Raw genomic sequence first — 16,500 nt, 5'->3', positions numbered from 1 at the left:
TCAGATCTGCAAAAGTCATGGTTTTTTGGTCTTCGGGGAGACAGGGGAACATGAATACGTGTTTGTTTTTCGAATTTGAGCTCTTTCTGCAATGGGCACTTTTCATGCTCTAAGCAGTTTTTCCTAACAAATGCAAGATATACCATGGGCTATCTCCGCAAGGAAACTTCACATCTGCAAAAGTCATGGTTTTTTGGTCTTCGGGGAGGCAGGGGAACAGGAATATGTGTTTGTTTTGCGAATTTGAGCTCTATCTGCAATGGGTACTTTTCATGCTATAAGCAGTTTTTCCTAAAAATGCAAGATATAGCATGGGCTATCTCCGGAAGGAAACTTCAGATCTGCAAAAGTCATGGTTTTTTGGTCTTCGGGGAGGCAGGGGAACAGGAATATGTGTTTGTTTTGCGAATTTGAGCTCTATCTGCAATGGGTACTTTTCATGCTATAAGCAGTTTTTCCTAACAAATGCAAGATATAACATGGGCTATCTCCGCAAGGAAACTTCAGATCTGCAAAACTCATGGTTTTTTGGTGTTCAGTGAGCCGTGGGAACATGAATACATGTTTGTTTTTCGAATTTGAGCTCTTTCTGCAATGGGCACTTTTCATGCTCTAAGCAGTTTTTCCTAACAAATGCAAGATATAGCATGGGCTATCTCTGCAAGGAAACTTCAGATCTGCAAAAGACATGGTTTTTTGATCTTCGGGGAGGCAGGAGAACAGGAATATGTGTTTGTTTTTCGAATTTGAGCTCTTTCTGCAATGGGCACTTTTCATACTATAAGCAGTTTTTCCTAACAAATGCAAGATATAAAATGGGCTATCTCCGCAAGGAAACTTCAGATCTGCAAAAGTCATGGTTTTTTGGTGTTCAGTGAGCCGGGGGAACATGAATACGTGTTTGTTTTTCGAATTTGAGCTCTTTCAGCAATGGGCACTTTTCATGCTCTAAGCAGTTTTTCCTAACAAATGCAAGATATAGCATGGGCTATCTCCGCAAGGAAACTTCACATCTGCAAAAGTCATGGTTTTTTGGTCTTCGGGGAGGCAGGGGAACAGGAATATGTGTTTGTTTTTCGAATTTGAGCTTTTTCTGCAATGGGCACTTTTCATACTATAAGCAGTTTTTCCTAACAAATGCAAGATATAGCATGGGCTATCTCCGCAAGGAAACTTCAGATCTGCAAAAGTCATGGTTTTTTGGTCTTCGGGGAGGCAGGGGAACAGGAATATGTGTTTGTTTTGCGAATTTGAGCTCTTTCAGCAATGGGCACTTTTCATGCTCTAAGCAGTTTTTCCTAACAAATGCAAGATATAGCATGGGCTATCTCCGCAAGGAAACTTCACATCTGCAAAAGTCATGGTTTTTTGGTCTTCGGGGAGACAGGGGAACATGAATACGTGTTTGTTTTTCGAATTTGAGCTCTTCCTGCAATGGGCACTTTTCATGCTCTAAGCAGTTTTTCCTAACAAATGCAAGATATAGCATGGGCTATCTCCGCAAGGAAACTTCACATCTGCAAAAGTCATGGTTTTTTGGTCTTCGGGGAGGCAGGGGAACAGGAATATGTGTTTGTTTTTCGAATTTGAGCTTTTTCTGCAATGGGCACTTTTCATGCTCTAAGCAGTTTTTCCTAACAAATGCAAGATATAGCATGGGCTATCTCCGCAAGGAAACTTCACATCTGCAAAAGTCATGGTTTTTTGGTCTTCGGGGAGGCAGGGGAACAGGAATATGTGTTTGTTTTGCGAATTTGAGCTCTATCTGCAATGGGCACTTTTCATGCTATAAGCAGTTTTTCCTAACAAATGCAAGATATAGCATGGGCTATCTCCGCAAGGAAACTTCAGATCTGCAAAAGTCATGGTTTTTTGGTCTTCGGGGAGGCAGGGGAACATGAATATGTGTTTGTTTTTTGAATTTGAGCTCTTTGTGAAATGGGCACTTTTCATACTATAAGCAGTTTTTCCTAACAAATGCAAGATATATCATGGGCTATCTCCGCAAGGAAACTTCAGATCTGCAAAACTCATGGTTTTTTGGTGTTCAGTGAGCCGGGAGAACATGAATACGTGTTTGTTTTTCGAATTTGAGCTCTTTCTGCAAAGGGCACTCTTCATGCTCTAAGCAGTTTTTCCTAACAAATGCAAGATATAGCATGGGCTATCTCCGCAAGGAAACTTCACATCTGCAAAAGTCATGGTTTTTTGGTCTTCGGGGAGGCAGGGGAACAGGAATATGTGTTTGTTTTTCGAATTTGAGCTTTTTCTGCAATGGGCACTTTTCATACTATAAGCAGTTTTTCCTAACAAATGCAAGATATAAAATGGGCTATCTCCGCAAGGAAACTTCAGATCTGCAAAAGTCATGGTTTTTTGGTGTTCAGTGAGCCGGGGGAACATGAATACGTGTTTGTTTTTCGAATTTGAGCTCTTTCAGCAATGGGCACTTTTCATGCTCTAAGCAGTTTTTCCTAACAAATGCAAGATATAGCATGGGCTATCTCCGCAAGGAAACTTCACATCTGCAAAAGTCATGGTTTTTTGGTCTTCGGGGAGGCAGGGGAACAGGAATATGTGTTTGTTTTTCGAATTTGAGCTTTTTCTGCAATGGGCACTTTTCATACTATAAGCAGTTTTTCCTAACAAATGCAAGATATAGCATGGGCTATCTCCGCAAGGAAACTTCAGATCTGCAAAAGTCATGGTTTTTTGGTCTTCGGGGAGGCAGGGGAACAGGAATATGTGTTTGTTTTGCGAATTTGAGCTCTTTCAGCAATGGGCACTTTTCATGCTCTAAGCAGTTTTTCCTAACAAATGCAAGATATAGCATGGGCTATCTCCGCAAGGAAACTTCACATCTGCAAAAGTCATGGTTTTTTGGTCTTCGGGGAGACAGGGGAACATGAATACGTGTTTGTTTTTCGAATTTGAGCTCTTCCTGCAATGGGCACTTTTCATGCTCTAAGCAGTTTTTCCTAACAAATGCAAGATATAGCATGGGCTATCTCCGCAAGGAAACTTCACATCTGCAAAAGTCATGGTTTTTTGGTCTTCGGGGAGGCAGGGAACAGGAATATGTGTTTGTTTTTCGAATTTGAGCTTTTTCTGCAATGGGCACTTTTCATGCTCTAAGCAGTTTTTCCTAACAAATGCAAGATATAGCATGGGCTATCTCCGCAAGGAAACTTCACATCTGCAAAAGTCATGGTTTTTTGGTCTTCGGGGAGGCAGGGGAACAGGAATATGTGTTTGTTTTGCGAATTTGAGCTCTATCTGCAATGGGCACTTTTCATGCTATAAGCAGTTTTTCCTAACAAATGCAAGATATAGCATGGGCTATCTCCGCAAGGAAACTTCAGATCTGCAAAAGTCATGGTTTTTTGGTCTTCGGGGAGGCAGGGGAACATGAATATGTGTTTGTTTTTTGAATTTGAGCTCTTTGTGAAATGGGCACTTTTCATACTATAAGCAGTTTTTCCTAACAAATGCAAGATATATCATGGGCTATCTCCGCAAGGAAACTTCAGATCTGCAAAACTCATGGTTTTTTGGTGTTCAGTGAGCCGGGGGAACATGAATACGTGTTTGTTTTTCGAATTTGAGCTCTTTCTGCAAAGGGCACTCTTCATGCTCTAAGCAGTTTTTCCTAACAAATGCAAGATATAGCATGGGCTATCTCCGCAAGGAAACTTCACATCTGCAAAAGTCATGGTTTTTTGGTCTTCGGGGAGGCAGGGGAACAGGAATATGTGTTTGCTTTTCGAATTTGAGCTTTTTCTGCAATGGGCACTTTTCATACTATAAGCAGTTTTTCCTAACAAATGCAAGATATAGCATGGGCTATCTCCGCAAGGAAACTTCAGATCTGCAAAAGTCATGGTTTTTTGGTCTTCGGGGAGGCAGGGGAACAGGAATATGTGTTTGTTTTGCGAATTTGAGCTCTATCTGCAATGGGCACTTTTCATGCTATAAGCAGTTTTTCCTAACAAATGCAAGATATAGCATGGGCTATCTCCGCAAGGAAACTTCAGATCTGCAAAAGTCATGGTTTTTTGGTCTTCGGGGAGACAGGGAAACATGAATACGTGTTTGATTTTCGAATTTGAGCTCTTTCTGCAATGGGCACTTTTCATGCTCTAAGCAGTTTTTCCTAACAAATGCAAGATATAGCATGGGCTATCTCCACAAGGAAACTTCACATCTGCAAAAGTCATGGTTTTTTGGTCTTCGGGGAGGCAGGGGAACAGGAATATGTGTTTGTTTTTCGAATTTGAGCTTTTTCTGCAATGGGCACTTTTCATACTATAAGCAGTTTTTCCTAACAAATGCAAGATATAGCATGGGCTATCTCCGCAAGGAAACTTCAGATCTGCAAAAGTCATGGTTTTTTGGTCTTCGGGGAGGCAAGGGAACATGAATACGTGTTTGTTTTTCAAATTTGAGCTCTTTCTGCAATGGGCACTTTTGATGCTCTAAGCAGTTTTTCCTAACAAATGCAAGATATAGCATGGGCTATCTCCGCAAGGAAACTTCACATCTGCAAAAGTCATGGTTTTTTGGTCTTCGGGGAGGCAGGAGAACAGGAATATGTGTTTGTTTTGCGAATTTGAGCTCTATCTGCAATGGGCACTTTTCATGCTCTAAGCAGTTTTTCCTAACAAATGCAAGATATAGCATGGGCTATCTCCGCAAGGAAACTTCAGATCTGCAAAAGTCATGGTTTTTTGATCTTCGGGGAGGCAGGGGAACAGGAATATGTGTCTGTTTTTCGAATTTCAGCTCTTTCTGCAATGGGCACTTTTCATTCTAATAAGCAGTTTTTCCTAACAAATGCAAGATATAGCATGGGCTATCTCCGCAAGGAAACTTCACATCTGCAAAAGTCATGGTTTTTTGGTCTTCGGGGAGGCAGGGGAACAGGAATATGTGTTTGTTTTTCGAATTTGAGCTTTTTCTGCAATGGGCACTTTTCATACTATAAGCAGTTTTTCCTAACAAATGCAAGATATAGCATGGGCTATCTCCGCAAGGAAACTTCAGATCTGCAAAAGTCATGGTTTTTTGGTCTTCGGGGAGGCAAGGGAACAGGAATATGTGTTTGTTTTGCGAATTTGAGCTCTATCTGCAATGGGCACTTTTCATGCTATAAGCAGTTTTTCCTAACAAATGCAAGATATAGCATGGGCTATCTCCGCAAGGAAACTTCAGATCTGCAAAAGTCATGGTTTTTTGGTCTTCGGGGAGGCAGGGGAACAGGAATATGTGTTTGTTTTGCGAATTTGAGCTCTATCTGCAATGGGCACTTTTCATGCTATAAGCAGTTTTTCCTAACAAATGCAAGATATAGCATGGGCTATCTCCGCAAGGAAACTTCAGATCTGCAAAAGTCATGGTTTTTTGGTCTTCGGGGAGACAGGGGAACATGAATACGTGTTTGTTTTTCGAATTTGAGCTCTTTCTGCAATGGGCACTTTTCATGCTCTAAGCAGTTTTTCCTAACAAATGCAAGATATAGCATGGGCTATCTCCGCAAGGAAACTTCACATCTGCAAAAGTCATGGTTTTTTGGTCTTCGGGGAGGCAGGGGAACAGGAATATGTGTTTGTTTTTCGAATTTGAGCTTTTTCTGCCATGGGCACTTTTCATACTATAAGCAGTTTTTCCTAACAAATGCAAGATATAGCATGGGCTATCTCCGCAAGGAAACTTCAGATCTGCAAAAGTCATGGTTTTTTGGTCTTCGGGGAGGCAGGGGAACAGGAATATGTGTTTGTTTTGCGAATTTGAGCTCTATCTGCAATGGGCACTTTTCATGCTATAAGCAGTTTTTCCTAACAAATGCAAGATATAGCATGGGCTATCTCCGCAAGGAAACTTCAGATCTGCAAAAGTCATGGTTTTTTGGTCTTCGGGGAGGCAGGGGAACATGAATATGTGTTTGTTTTTTGAATTTGAGCTCTTTGTGAAATGGGCACTTTTCATACTATAAGCAGTTTTTCCTAACAAATGCAAGATATATCATGGGCTATCTCCGCAAGGAAACTTCAGATCTGCAAAACTCATGGTTTTTTGGTGTTCAGTGAGCCGGGGGAACATGAATACGTGTTTGTTTTTCGAATTTGAGCTCTTTCTGCAAAGGGCACTTTTCATGCTCTAAGCAGTTTTTCCTAACAAATGCAAGATATAACATGGGCTATCTCCGCAAGGAAACTTCAGATCTGCAAAAGTCATGGTTTTTTGGTCTTCGGGGAGGCAGGGGAACAGGAATATGTGTTTGTTTTGCGAATTTGAGCTCTATCTGCAATGGGCACTTTTCATGCTATAAGCAGTTTTTCCTAACAAATGCAAGATATAGCATGGGCTATCTCCGCAAGGAAACTTCAGATCTGCAAAAGTCATGGTTTTTTGGTCTTCGGGGAGACAAGGGAACATGAATACGTGTTTGTTTTTCGAATTTGAGCTCTTTCTGCAATGGGCACTTTTCATGCTCTAAGCAGTTTTTCCTAACAAATGCAAGATATAGCATGGGCTATCTCCGCAAGGAAACTTCACATCTGCAAAAGTCATGGTTTTTTGGTCTTCGGGGAGGCAGGGGAACAGGAATATGTGTTTGTTTTTCGAATTTGAGCTTTTTCTGCAATGGGCACTTTTCATGCTCTAAGCAGTTTTTCCTAACAAATGCAAGATATAGCATGGGCTATCTCCGCAAGGAAACTTCAGATCTGCAAAAGTCATGGTTTTTTGGTCTTCGGGGAGGCAGGGGAACAGGAATATGTGTTTGTTTTGCGAATTTGAGCTCTATCTGCAATGGGCACTTTTCATGCTATAAGCAGTTTTTCCTAACAAATGCAAGATATAGCATGGGCTATCTCCGCAAGGAAACTTCAGATCTGCAAAAGTCATGGTTTTTTGGTCTTCGGGGAGACAGGGGAACATGAATACGTGTTTGTTTTTTGAATTTGAGCTCTTTGTGAAATGGGCACTTTTCATACTATAAGCAGTTTTTCCTAACAAATGCAAGATATAAAATGGGCTATCTCCGCAAGGAAACTTCAGATCTGCAAAAGTCATGGTTTTTTGGTCTTCGGGGAGGCAGGGGAACAGGAATATGTGTTTGTTTTGCGAATTTGAGCTCTATCTGCAATGGGCACTTTTCATGCTATAAGCAGTTTTTCCTAACAAATGCAAGATATAGCATGGGCTATCTCCGCAAGGAAACTTCAGATCTGCAAAAGTCATGGTTTTTTGGTCTTCGGGGAGGCAGGGGAACAGGAATATGTGTCTGTTATTCGAATTTCAGCTCTTTCTGCAATGGGCACTTTTCATTCTAATAAGCAGTTTTTCCTAACAAATGCAAGATATAGCATGGGCTATCTCCGCAAGGAAACTTCACATCTGCAAAAGTCATGGTTTTTTGGTCTTCGGGGAGGCAGGGGAACAGGAATATGTGTTTGTTTTTCGAATTTGAGCTTTTTCTGCAATGGGCACTTTTCATACTATAAGCAGTTTTTCCTAACAAATGCAAGATATAGCATGGGCTATCTCCGCAAGGAAACTTCAGATCTGCAAAAGTCATGGTTTTTTGGTCTTCGGGGAGGCAAGGGAACAGGAATATGTGTTTGTTTTGCGAATTTGAGCTCTATCTGCAATGGGCACTTTTCATGCTATAAGCAGTTTTTCCTAACAAATGCAAGATATAGCATGGGCTATCTCCGCAAGGAAACTTCAGATCTGCAAAAGTCATGGTTTTTTGGTCTTCGGGGAGGCAGGGGAACAGGAATATGTGTTTGTTTTGCGAATTTGAGCTCTATCTGCAATGGGCACTTTTCATGCTATAAGCAGTTTTTCCTAACAAATGCTAGATATAGCATGGGCTATCTCCGCAAGGAAACTTCAGATCTGCAAAAGTCATGGTTTTTTGGTCTTCGGGGAGACAGGGGAACATGAATACGTGTTTCTTTTTCGAATTTGAGCTCTTTCTGCAATGGGCACTTTTCATGCTCTAAGCAGTTTTTCCTAACAAATGCAAGATATAGCATGGGCTATCTCCGCAAGGAAACTTCACATCTGCAAAAGTCATGGTTTTTTGGTCTTCGGGGAGGCAGGGGAACAGGAATATGTGTTTGTTTTTCGAATTTGAGCTTTTTCTGCCATGGGCACTTTTCATACTATAAGCAGTTTTTCCTAACAAATGCAAGATATAGCATGGGCTATCTCCGCAAGGAAACTTCAGATCTGCAAAAGTCATGGTTTTTTGGTCTTCGGGGAGGCAGGGGAACAGGAATATGTGTTTGTTTTGCGAATTTGAGCTCTATCTGCAATGGGCACTTTTCATGCTATAAGCAGTTTTTCCTAACAAATGCAAGATATAGCATGGGCTATCTCCGCAAGGAAACTTCAGATCTGCAAAAGTCATGGTTTTTTGGTCTTCGGGGAGGCAGGGGAACATGAATATGTGTTTGTTTTTTGAATTTGAGCTCTTTGTGAAATGGGCACTTTTCATACTATAAGCAGTTTTTCCTAACAAATGCAAGATATATCATGGGCTATCTCCGCAAGGAAACTTCAGATCTGCAAAACTCATGGTTTTTTGGTGTTCAGTGAGCCGGGGGAACATGAATACGTGTTTGTTTTTCGAATTTGAGCTCTTTCTCCAAAGGACACTTTTCATGCTCTAAGCAGTTTTTCCTAACAAATGCAAGATATAACATGGGCTATCTCCGCAAGGAAACTTCAGATCTGCAAAAGTCATGGTTTTTTGGTCTTCGGGGAGGCAGGGGAACAGGAATATGTGTTTGTTTTGCGAATTTGAGCTCTATCTGCAATGGGCACTTTTCATGCTATAAGCAGTTTTTCCTAACAAATGCAAGATATAGCATGGGCTATCTCCGCAAGGAAACTTCAGATCTGCAAAAGTCATGGTTTTTTGGTCTTCGGGGAGACAAGGGAACATGAATACGTGTTTGTTTTTCGAATTTGAGCTCTTTCTGCAATGGGCACTTTTCATGCTCTAAGCAGTTTTTCCTAACAAATGCAAGATATAGCATGGGCTATCTCCGCAAGGAAACTTCACATCTGCAAAAGTCATGGTTTTTTGGTCTTCGGGGAGGCAGGGGAACAGGAATATGTGTTTGTTTTGCGAATTTGAGCTCTATCTGCAATGGGCACTTTTCATGCTATAAGCAGTTTTTCCTAACAAATGCAAGATATAGCATGGGCTATCTCCGCAAGGAAACTTCAGATCTGCAAAAGTCATGGTTTTTTGGTCTTCGGAGAGAAAAGGGAACATGAATACGTGTTTGTTTTTCGAATTTGAGCTCTTTCTGCAATGGGCACTTTTCATGCTCTAAGCAGTTTTTCCTAACAAATGCAAGATATAGCATGGGCTATCTCCGCAAGGAAACTTCACATCTGCAAAAGTCATGGTTTTTTGGTCTTCGGGGAGGCAGGGGAACATGAATATGTGTTTGTTTTTCGAATTTGAGCTCTTTGTGAAATGGGCACTTTTCATACTATAAGCAGTTTTTCCTAACAAATGCAAGATATATCATGGGCTATCTCCGCAAGGAAACTTCAGATCTGCAAAACTCATGGTTTTTTGGTGTTCAGTGAGCCGGGGGAACATGAATACGTGTTTGTTTTTCGAATTTGAGCTCTTTCTGCAAAGGGCACTTTTCATGCTCTAAGCAGTTTTTCCTAACAAATGCAAGATATAACATGGGCTATCTCCGCAAGGAAACTTCAGATCTGCAAAAGTCATGGTTTTTTGGTCTTCGGGGAGGCAGGGGAACAGGAATATGTGTTTGTTTTGCGAATTTGAGCTCTATCTGCAATGGGCACTTTTCATGCTATAAGCAGTTTTTCCTAACAAATGCAAGATATAGCATGGGCTATCTCCGCAAGGAAACTTCAGATCTGCAAAAGTCATGGTTTTTTGGTCTTCGGGGAGGCAGGGGAACAGGAATATGTGTTTGTTTTGCGAATTTGAGCTCTATCTGCAATGGGCACTTTTCATGCTATAAGCAGTTTTTCCTAACAAATGCAAGATATAGCATGGGCTATCTCCGCAAGGAAACTTCAGATCTGCAAAAGTCATGGTTTTTTGGTCTTCGGAGAGAAAAGGGAACATGAATACGTGTTTGTTTTTCGAATTTGAGCTCTTTCTGCAATGGGCACTTTTCATGCTCTAAGCAGTTTTTCCTAACAAATGCAAGATATAGCATGGGCTATCTCCGCAAGGAAACTTCACATCTGCAAAAGTCATGGTTTTTTGGTCTTCGGGGAGGCAGGGGAACATGAATATGTGTTTGTTTTTCGAATTTGAGCTCTTTGTGAAATGGGCACTTTTCATACTATAAGCAGTTTTTCCTAACAAATGCAAGATATATCATGGGCTATCTCCGCAAGGAAACTTCAGATCTGCAAAACTCATGGTTTTTTGGTGTTCAGTGAGCCGGGGGAACATGAATACGTGTTTGTTTTTCGAATTTGAGCTCTTTCTGCAAAGGGCACTTTTCATGCTCTAAGCAGTTTTTCCTAACAAATGCAAGATATAACATGGGCTATCTCCGCAAGGAAACTTCAGATCTGCAAAAGTCATGGTTTTTTGGTCTTCGGGGAGGCAGGGGAACAGGAATATGTGTTTGTTTTGCGAATTTGAGCTCTATCTGCAATGGGCACTTTTCATGCTATAAGCAGTTTTTCCTAACAAATGCAAGATATAGCATGGGCTATCTCCGCAAGGAAACTTCAGATCTGCAAAAGTCATGGTTTTTTGGTCTTCGGGGAGACAAGGGAACATGAATACGTGTTTGTTTTTCGAATTTGAGCTCTTTCTGCAATGGGCACTTTTCATGCTCTAAGCAGTTTTTCCTAACAAATGCAAGATATAGCATGGGCTATCTCCGCAAGGAAACTTCAGATCTGCAAAAGTCATGGTTTTTTGGTCTTCGGGGAGGCAGGGGAACAGGAATATGTGTTTGTTTTTCGAATTTGAGCTCTATCTGCAATGGGCACTTTTCATGCTATAAGCAGTTTTTCCTAACAAATGCAAGATATAGCATGGGCTATCTCCGCAAGGAAACTTCAGATCTGCAAAAGTCATGGTTTTTTGGTCTTCGGGGAGACAAGGGAACATGAATACGTGTTTGTTTTTCAAATTTGAGCTCTTTCTGCAATGGGCACTTTTGATGCTCTAAGCAGTTTTTCCTAACAAATGCAAGATATAGCATGGGCTATCTCCGCAAGGAAACTTCACATCTGCAAAAGTCATGGTTTTTTGGTCTTCGGGGAGGCAGGGGAACAGGAATATGTGTTTGTTTTTCGAATTTGAGCTTTTTCTGCAATGGGCACTTTTCATACTATAAGCAGTTTTTCCTAACAAATGCAAGATATAGCATGGGCTATCTCCGCAAGGAAACTTCAGATCTGCAAAAGTCATGGTTTTTTGGTCTTCGGGGAGGCAGGGGAACAGGAATATGTGTTTGTTTTGCGAATTTGAGCTCTATCTGCAATGGGCACTTTTCATGCTATAAGCAGTTTTTCCTAACAAATGCAAGATATAGCATGGGCTATCTCCGCAAGGAAACTTCAGATCTGCAAAAGTCATGGTTTTTTGGTCTTCGGGGAGACAGGGGAACAGGAATACGTGTTTGTTTTTCGAATTTGAGCTTTTTCTGCAATGGGCACTTTTCATACTATAAGCAGTTTTTCCTAACAAATGCAAGATATAGCATGGGCTATCTCCGCAAGGAAACTTCAGATCTGCAAAAGTCATGGTTTTTTGGTCTTCGGGGAGGCAGGGGAACAGGAATATGTGTTTGTTTTTTGAATTTGAGCTCTTTGTGAAATGGGCACTTTTCATGCTATAAGCAGTTTTTCCTAACAAATGCAAGATATAGCATGGGCTATCTCCGCAAGGAAACTTCAGATCTGCAAAAGTCATGGTTTTTTGGTCTTCGGGGAGGCAGGGGAACAGGAATATGTGTTTGTTTTGCGAATTTGAGCTCTATCTGCAATGGGCACTTTTCATGCTATAAGCAGTTTTTCCTAACAAATGCAAGATATAGCATGGGCTATCTCCGCAAGGAAACTTCAGATCTGCAAAAGTCATGGTTTTTTGGTCTTCGGGGAGACAAGGGAACATGAATACGTGTTTGTTTTTCAAATTTGAGCTCTTTCTGCAATGGGCACTTTTGATGCTCTAAGCAGTTTTTCCTAACAAATGCAAGATATAGCATGGGCTATCTCCGCAAGGAAACTTCACATCTGCAAAAGTCATGGTTTTTTGGTCTTCGGGGAGGCAGGGGAACAGGAATATGTGTTTGTTTTTCGAATTTGAGCTTTTTCTGCAATGGGCACTTTTCATACTATAAGCAGTTTTTCCTAACAAATGCAAGATATAGCATGGGCTATCTCCGCAAGGAAACTTCAGATCTGCAAAAGTCATGGTTTTTTGGTCTTCGGGGAGGCAGGGGAACAGGAATATGTGTTTGTTTTGCGAATTTGAGCTCTATCTGCAATGGGCACTTTTCATGCTATAAGCAGTTTTTCCTAACAAATGCAAGATATAGCATGGGCTATCTCCGCAAGGAAACTTCAGATCTGCAAAAGTCATGGTTTTTTGGTCTTCGGGGAGACAAGGGAACATGAATACGTGTTTGTTTTTCGAATTTGAGCTCTTTCTGCAATGGGCACTTTTCATGCTCTAAGCAGTTTTTCCTAACAAATGCAAGATATAGCATGGGCTATCTCCGCAAGGAAACTTCAGATCTGCAAAAGTCATGGTTTTTTGGTCTTCGGGGAGGCAGGGGAACAGGAATATGTGTTTGTTTTGCGAATTTGAGCTCTATCTGCAATGGGCACTTTTCATGCTATAAGCAGTTTTTCCTAACAAATGCAAGATATAGCATGGGCTATCTCCGCAAGGAAACTTCAGATCTGCAAAAGTCATGGTTTTTTGGTCTTCGGGGAGACAAGGGAACATGAATACGTGTTTGTTTTTCAAATTTGAGCTCTTTCTGCAATGGGCACTTTTGATGCTCTAAAGCAGTTTTTCCTAACAAATGCAAGATATAGCATGGGCTATCTCCGCAAGGAAACTTCACATCTGCAAAAGTCATGGTTTTTTGGTCTTCGGGGAGGCAGGGGAACAGGAATATGTGTTTGTTTTTCAAATTTGAGCTTTTTCTGCAATGGGCACTTTTCATGCTATAAGCAGTTTTTCCTAACAAATGCAAGATATAGCATGGGCTATCTCCGCAAGGAAACTTCAGATCTGCAAAAGTCATGGTTTTTTGGTCTTCGGGGAGGCAGGGGAACAGGAATATGTGTTTGTTTTGCGAATTTGAGCTCTATCTGCAATGGGCACTTTTCATGCTATAAGCAGTTTTTCCTAACAAATGCAAGATATAGCATGGGCTATCTCCGCAAGGAAACTTCAGATCTGCAAAAGTCATGGTTTTTTGGTCTTCGGGGAGACAAGGGAACATGAATACGTGTTTGTTTTTCGAATTTGAGCTCTTTCTGCAATTGGCACTTTTCATGCTCTAAGCAGTTTTTCCTAACAAATGCAAGATATAGCATGGGCTATCTCCGCAAGGAAACTTCACATCTGCAAAAGTCATGGTTTTTTGGTCTTCGGGGAGGCAGGGGAACAGGAATATGTGTTTGTTTTTCGAATTTGAGCTTTTTCTGCAATGGGCACTTTTCATACTATAAGCAGTTTTTCCTAACAAATGCAAGATATAGCATGGGCTATCTCCGCAAGGAAACTTCAGATCTGCAAAAGTCATGGTTTTTTGGTCTTCGGGGAGGCAAGGGGAACAGGAATATGTGTTTGTTTTGCGAATTTGAGCTCTATCTGCAATGGGCACTTTTCATGCTATAAGCAGTTTTTCCTAACAAATGCAAGATATAGCATGGGCTATCTCCGCAAGGAAACTTCAGATCTGCAAAAGTCATGGTTTTTTGGTCTTCGGGGAGGCAGGGGAACAGGAATATGTGTTTGTTTTGCGAATTTGAGCTCTATCTGCAATGGGCACTTTTCATGCTATAAGCAGTTTTTCCTAACAAATGCAAGATATAGCATGGGCTATCTCCGCAAGGAAACTTCAGATCTGCAAAAGTCATGCTTTTTTGGTCTTCGGGGAGACAGGGGAACATGAATACGTGTTTGTTTTTCGAATTTGAGCTCTTTCTGCAATGGGCACTTTTGATGCTCTAAGCAGTTTTTCCTAACAAATGCAAGATATAGCATGGGCTATCTCCGCAAGGAAACTTCACATCTGCAAAAGTCATGGTTTTTGGTCTTCGGGGAGGCAGGGGAACAGGAATATGTGTTTGTTTTTCGAATTTGAGCTTTTTCTGCAATGGGCACTTTTCATACTATAAGCAGTTTTTCCTAACAAATGCAAGATATAGCATGGGCTATCTCCGCAAGGAAACTTCAGATCTGCAAAAGTCATGGTTTTTTGGTCTTCGGGGAGGCAGGGGAACAGGAATATGTGTTTGTTTTGCGAATTTGAGCTCTATCTGCAATGGGCACTTTTCATGCTATAAGCAGTTTTTCCTAACAAATGCAAGATATAGCATGGGCTATCTCCGCAAGGAAACTTCAGATCTGCAAAAGTCATGGTTTTTTGGTCTTCGGGGAGGCAGGGGAACATGAATATGTGTTTGTTTTTTGAATTTGAGCTCTTTGTGAAATGGGCACTTTTCATACTATAAGCAGTTTTTCCTAACAAATGCAAGATATATCATGGGCTATCTCCGCAAGGAAACTTCAGATCTGCAAAACTCATGGTTTTTTGGTGTTCAGTGAGCCGGGGGAACATGAATACGTGTTTGTTTTTCGAATTTGAGCTCTTTCTGCAAAGGGCACTTTTCATGCTCTAAGCAGTTTTTCCTAACAAATGCAAGATATAACATTGGCTATCTCCGCAAGGAAACTTCAGATCTGCAAAAGTCATGGTTTTTTGGTCTTCGGGGAGGCAGGGGAACAGGAATATGTGTTTGTTTTGCGAATTTGAGCTCTATCTGCAATGGGCACTTTTCATGCTATAAGCAGTTTTTCCTAACAAATGCAAGATATAGCATGGGCTATCTCCGCAAGGAAACTTCAGATCTGCAAAAGTCATGGTTTTTTGGTCTTCGGGGAGACAAGGGAACATGAATACGTGTTTGTTTTTCGAATTTGAGCTCTTTCTGCAATGGGCACTTTTCATGCTCTAAGCAGTTTTTCCTAACAAATGCAAGATATAGCATGGGCTATCTCCGCAAGGAAACTTCACATCTGCAAAAGTCATGGTTTTTTGGTCTTTGGGGAGGCAGGGGAACAGGAATATGTGTTTGTTTTTCGAATTTGAGCTTTTTCTGCAATGGGCACTTTTCATGCTCTAAGCAGTTTTTCCTAACAAATGCAAGATATAGCATGGGCTATCTCCGCAAGGAAACTTCAGATCTGCAAAAGTCATGGTTTTTTGGTCTTCGGGGAGGCAGGGGAACAGGAATATGTGTTTGTTTTGCGAATTTGAGCTCTATCTGCAATGGGCACTTTTCATGATATAAGCAGTTTTTCCTAACAAATGCAAGATATAGCATGGGCTATCTCCGCAAGGAAACTTCAGATCTGCAAAAGTCATGGTTTTTTGGTCTTCGGGGAGACAGGGGAACATGAATACGTGTTTGTTTTTTGAATTTGAGCTCTTTGTGAAATGGGCACTTTTCATACTATAAGCAGTTTTTCCTAACAAATGCAAGATATATCATGGGCTATCTCCGCAAGGAAACTTCAGATCTGCAAAAGTCATGGTTTTTTGGTCTTCGGAGAGAAAAGGGAACATGAATACGTGTTTGTTTTTCGAATTTGAGCTCTTTCTGCAATGGGCACTTTTCATGCTCTAAGCAGTTTTTCCTAACAAATGCAAGATATAGCATGGGCTATCTCCGCAAGGAAACTTCAGATCTGCAAAAGTCATGGTTTTTTGGTTTTCGGGGAGGCAGGGGAACAGGAATATGTGTTTGTTTTTCGAATTTGAGCTCTATCTGCAATGGGCACATTTCATGCTATAAGCAGTTTTTCCTAACAAATGCAAGATATAGCATGGGCTATCTCCGCAAGGAAACTTCAGATCTGCAAAAGTCATGGTTTTTTGGTCTTCGGGGAGACAGGGGAACATGAATATGTGTTTGTTTTGCGAATTTGAGCTCTATCTGCAATGGGCACTTTTCATGCTCTAAGCAGTTTTTCCTAACAAATGCAAGATATAGCATGGGCTATCTCCGCAAGGAAACTTCACATCTGCAAAAGTCATGGTTTTTTGGTCTTCAGGGAGGCAGGGGAACAGGAATATGTGTTTGTTTTTCGAATTTGAGCTTTTTCTGCAATGGGCACTTTTCATGCTCTAAGCAGTTTTTCCTAACAAATGCAAGATATAGCATGGGCTATCTCCGCAAGGAAACTTCACATCTGCAAAAGTCATGGTTTTTTGGTCTTCG

This window comes from Vipera berus (genome assembly GCF_964194415.1).
Source record: "Vipera berus genome assembly, chromosome: 12".
NCBI lineage: Eukaryota > Metazoa > Chordata > Lepidosauria > Squamata > Viperidae > Vipera > Vipera berus.
The sequence above is the reverse complement of the archived record's forward strand: the minus strand, read 5'-3'. Positions refer to the sequence as shown.